Source organism: Pteronotus mesoamericanus, unplaced genomic scaffold, assembly GCF_021234165.1.
Source record: "Pteronotus mesoamericanus isolate MK-2021 breed Mesoamerican mustached bat unplaced genomic scaffold, CSHL_Meso_final contig_56, whole genome shotgun sequence".
In the NCBI taxonomy this organism is placed as follows: Eukaryota; Metazoa; Chordata; class Mammalia; order Chiroptera; family Mormoopidae; genus Pteronotus; species Pteronotus mesoamericanus.
Window position 1 is genome coordinate 13,813,811 of NW_026555201.1, and position 5,863 is coordinate 13,819,673.

Sequence of the window (5,863 nt, forward strand, 5' to 3'; positions counted from 1 at the left end):
ATATGAAACATACCTTTATTATCTAAATGTAAAGCTCACAGCATTTGACAGAATCCTACATTTTTGTCAAATATTCTTGTCTATTAGAATCATACAGTAATTGTTGTCATTAAAATAATATCTAATTGTATTCGAGTTTTCCCCCGTGCATTTTCAGTCATAGCTTCTTTTCACTTAACATGCAGACCTTTGCCAATCATGTTATTGAAAACACTCTTTCTTCCCACATTTCTATCACTTTACCTGCCTTTATTTTTCTCCATACAATGTTCACTCCCTGAAATATTACTTGTTGTTTCATTTATGTTCATTTTATTTGTGTTTCTTCCAAAATGTAAATTCTATGAAGAGCAATGGCGTGTATCCTCCTATATCCTTAATGTCCTGAAGAGTACTTGGCATATAGGAGGCACTGAAAAATAATTGCTGAAGAGATAAATGAAAGAATGAAGGGACCAATCATACATCTCATGCTTATTCATAAACTAAAGTACTGGTAGAGAAAATCAGAAAATTGTCTTAGACAAACATGCACCCCAGAGCTGGAGATGACTTCATTGCCTTTTTGTCATGGTGCTAGGTTGGGTCCTTAACCACAGTTCTATAGATAAAGAATTGAGGATGGTCCACTTAAATGATTCTAGTAATCACGTTAGAGGAGGAAAAAAAAAATGAAAGCTGAGGTTATTATTTTAGGGTGACAAAATAATACACATGGGTTGGAAAAAAAGATTTTTACCACAAAATATTTTAGCACCTCTCAGAAAAATCTCACAGGAAAAGTCACATGAGTATTTGAGCTTACTCTGCCCTCTGAAATAGAGAATGTAGTTAAGATGTCTCTTATTCCAACCTTATAGATTATGTTATAGAGATGAAAAAACTAAAATCTGAATTATTTTTTAATTTGAAATATAGAGGAAAACCATTCTTATGTACTGGTTCTTTCATTAGATTTTTCTTAGATAAATGATAGTAAGGAATATAATTTTCTAATGACAACTCTTTTAATGGAGCTTTTAATAACTACTACCGTGTGTAACACATTCTCTCTCACTTGCAAAGATGTTGATAGCTCTATACAGAATAAATGTTGCTAAGTAACATAACCAATACAGCTGGCTAATAGAAAACATTAATTGTCTCAAAATTCCCTTCTGAAATTGGATGGAAACTGTATTACCCAACACAATATCATGTGGCATTGACTTTTAAAGTGGTTGTTGAGAGCAAGCTATTCAATATAGAACAGAATCTGGCTTGGAGAGTTTTACTTGATTCTTGCTTTATTTCGCAGCATCCAAGTGTATAAGGCTGCTCAGTTTTAGGTCAAGTCATCTACTCCTTCCAAATTTTTAGAATTAGGAACTTTAAGTTATATTTAGTTATTATCCTTTAATTATGCAGTAAGTATGATGGCATATACCTGAATGTAAACAAGTAAGAAAGGGGAATTAAAAACAAGGTTTTGAGTAATTGTGTGACTTTGCATTGACAATACTTAAAAAAAGACAAAAATGTATAGTGGTCTATAAATTGTCTCTAAAAACAAATGCACATTAAAATAGACATTCATGGTGGGGTTTTAGTTTTAAAAGGGAATATTAGAGAGTCTAGTGGCTGCCTTGATTTGTTTGATAATTCAGGAAACTGAATCCCGATAACTTAAAGGACTTGTACACAGTTACATAAGAAAGGGTCTGAACAAGAGGCATGATGCTGACTCCTCATCGAACCTTCTTTCTTCTCTAATGTGCTTGTAAAAGAATATGTGTAAGAATCCATAGTAAAAATAAAATCTTGCTGAAAGTAGGTAAATAGATGAATGTCTTTGTAGAGGAGAACCTTTATTCACTTTGGCGGTATAAATTATTTTTAATGTATTAATTTAAGAAATATTTATTGAATGACTTCATCTTGTGTACTAAGTATTATTCAAGGTACTGGGATTAGAGTAGTGAATGAAAAAGACAAAATCTCTCTCTTTACTTTCTCTCTCTCTCTCTGTATTTCTCTTCTTCTTTGAAAGAGTAAATATGATTCAATTATATTAAAACTCACTTAAGTATGATAACTAGATAACTATAGGAAGAAATAGAGCAAATAATAAATATCAATGCAACTATTATGAATTAGCAATTAGATGTTCATTATTTACATGGCCATGGAACAGAATGAAAATGGGTTTTATTACTTATGAGGAAGTGATGAACCATTGAATTAGGTAGTCATTTTGAATATATAAATACAGAGAATTAAAGAAAAGATTAATCACATGACCTTTTCAAACTGAAAGGACTGTAGTGACTAAGAGGTTTTATTTATTCAGCTTCCTTGGGAAGTAGCAACATCTACATATGTGAATTTCTTATATTAACAGATTCATTCACTCATTCATTACAAGGACAAATATTTGTGAAACACACCCTATTTGCAAAGTCTTATTCTTTTTTTTAAATTAATTAATTTATTTTTTCTAATACATTTGTCTCTGCCTATCCCCCACCACTTTCCCTTGCCCCCTCCCTCCCTTCCTCAACTCTTCCTCTTTGGTTTTGTCCATGAGTCCTTGCTATATGTTCCCTGACTTTCCCGTTCCCTTCCTTTTCCCCCACCCACCTCCCTCCCCTCTTGTCTATGTTGGTTTCTTTTCCTTTCAGTGTTGCTGGTCTTATTTTCCTTGCATCTTTGTACTGTTGGTTAGGTTCCACTTATAGGTGAGATCATATGGTATTTGTCATTCACCCCCTGGCTTAGTTTGCTTAGCATTATGCTCTCCAGTTCCATCCATGCTGTTGCGAAGCTTAGTACTTCTTTTTTCTTTCTGCTGAGTAGTATTCCATTGTGTAAATGTACCATGATTTTTTGATTCAGTCAGCTACTGATGGGCATTTAGTTTGCTTCCAAACTTTGCTATTGTAAGTTGTGCTGCTATGAGCATTGGGGTGCATAGGTTCTTTTGAATTGGCGTTTTGGGATTCTTAGGGTATAGTCCCAGCAGGGGAATCCCTGGATCAAAAGGCAGTTCCATTTTCAGCTTTTTGAGGAAATTGCACACTGCTTTCCACAATGGCTACACCAGTCTGCATTCCCACCAGCAGTGTACTAGAGTTCCCTTTTCTCCACAGCCTCACCAGCACCTGTTGTTTGTTGATCTGTTTATGATGGCCATTCTGACCGGTGTGAGGTGGTATCTCATGGTGGTTTTGATCTGCATTTCTCTGATGGCTAGTGATGCTGAGCATCCTTTCAAATGTCTCTGGGCCTCTATATCTCTTCCTTGGAAAAGCATCTACCGAGGTCCTTTGCCCATTTTTTTATTGGATCGTTTGTCATCTTGGAGTGGAGTCGAGTGAGTTCATTATATATCTTGGAGATCAAACCTCTATCTGATGTATCATTAGCGAATATATTTTCCCATACGGTTGGCTCCCTTTTCATTTTGCTGATGTTTTCTTTTGCCTTGCAGAAGCTTCTTATTTTGATGAGGTCCCACTTGTTTATTCTTTCCTTTATGTCCCTTGCTTTAGGAGACGTATCGGTGAAAAAAATGCTGCGTGGGATATCTGAGAGTTTCCTGCCAATGTTCTCCTCTAGGACTTTGATGGTGTTGTGACTTATATTTAAGTTTTTCATCCATCTTGAGTTTATTTTTGTGTATGGTGTCAGCTGATGATCCAATTTCAATTTTTTGCACGTAGCCGTCCAGCTCTCCCAACACCATTTGTTGAAGAGACTATTATTGCTCCATTTTATTCTTCTGCCCCGTTTGTCAAATATTAGATGCCCATAGAGACCTGGGCTTATTTCTGGGCTTTCTATTCTGTTGCACTGGTCTATGGATCTGTTCTTGTGCCGGTACCAGATTGTTTTGAGTATAGTGGCTTTGTAGTAGAGTTTGATGTCCGGTATTGTGATCCCTCCTAGTTTGTTTTTCTTTCTCAAAATTGCTGAGGCTATTCAGGGTCGTTTATGGTTCCATATAAATTTTTGAAATGTCTGTTCTATTTCTGTGAAATATGTCATTGGTATCTTAATAGGGATTGCATTGAATCTATAAATTGCTTTGGGTAGTATAGACATTTTGATGATATTAATTCTTCCAATCCATGAGCACGGTATATGCTTCCATTTATTTGTGTCTTCCTTAATTTCTTTCTTCAATGTTGTATAGCTTTCTGCATACAGGTCTTTTACCTCTTTGGTTAAATTTATGCCTAGGTACTTTATTTTTCTTCTTGCTATATCGAATGGTATTTTTTTTCTGATTTCTTCTTCTTCTATTTCATTGCTGGTGCACAAAAATGCCTTTGATTTCTGAATGTTGACTTTGTATCCTGCTGTTTTGCCAAATTTACTTGTTAGATTGAGGAGTTTTTTGGTAGAGTCTACAGGGTTCTCTATGTACACTATCATGTCATCTGCAAACAATGATAGCTTTACTTCCTCCCTTCCTATTTGGATGCCTTTTATTTCTTTTTCTTGTCTGACCGCTGTGGCTAGGACTTCCAATACGATGTTGAAAAGAAGTGGTGAAAGCAGACCTCCTTGTCGTGTTCCCGATCTTAGTGATAAACCTTTGAGTTTTTGCCCGTTGAGTATGATGTTGGCTGTAGGTTTTTCATATATGGCCTTTATTATGTTGAGGAATGCCCCATTTATTCCCATTTTGCTGAGTGTTTTGATCATAAATGGGTGCTGGACTTTATCGAATGCTTTTTCTGCGTCTATCGAGATGATCATGTGGTTTTTGTCTTTTCTTTTATTTATGTGATGTATTACAGTTATTGACTTGCGTATATTGAACCATGCCTGCATCCCTGGGATGCATCCCACTTGATCATGGCAGATAATCTTTCGAATGTATTGCTAGATGCAGTTTGCCAATATTTTGTTGAGGATTTTAGTATCTATGTTTATCAGCGAAATTGGCCTGTAGTGTTCTTTCTTGGTAGGGTGTTTATCTGGTTTTGGGATTACGGTGATGCTGGCCTCATAGAAAGAGTCTGGGAGTCTTCCTTCCTCTTGGATTTTTTGGAATAGTCCGAGAAGGACAGGGGTTAGCTCTTCCTTAAATGTTTTATAAAATTCTCCTGTGAAACCGTCCGGCCCTGGGCTTTTGTGTGCTGGGAGTTTCTTGATTGCTGCTTCAATTTCCCCAGCTGTTATTGGTCTGTTCAAGCTTTCTGTTTCTTTCTCCTTCAGTGTTGGAAGATTATATTTTTCTAAAAATTTGTCCATTTCATTGAGGATTTCAAATTTCTTGGCATACAATTGCTCATAGTAATTTTTTACAATCCTTTGTATATCTGTGGTATCAGTTGTTATTTCTCCTCTTTCATTTCTGATATTATTAATTTGGGTCCTCTCCCTTTTTGTCTTGATGAGTCTGCTTAAAGGCTTGTCAATTTTATCTTTTCAAAGAACCAGCTTCTGGATTGGTTAATCCTTTGAATTGTACTTTTCGCCTCTATTATCATTCAGTTATGCTCTAATCTTGACTATTTCCTTCCTTCTACTTGCTCTGGGATTTATTTGTTGTTGTTTCTCCAGTTCTTGAAGTTGTAGTGTTAGGTCTTTTATTTGAAATGTTTCTATCTTTTTTTAGGTAGGCCTGTATTGCTATGAACTTCCCTCTCAGGACCGCCTTTGCTGTGTCCCATAGGGTTTGGACTGTTGTCTGTTCATTTTCATTTGTTTCCAGAAATTTTTTGATTTCTTCTCTTATCTCATTATTGACCCATTCATTGTTTAATAGTCTACTGTGCAGTCTCCGTGAGTTCGCAAGTTTTCGAAGTTTCTCTTTGAGGTTGATTTCCAGTTTCAAGCCCTTGTGGTCCAAGAAAAAGTTTGGTATTATTTC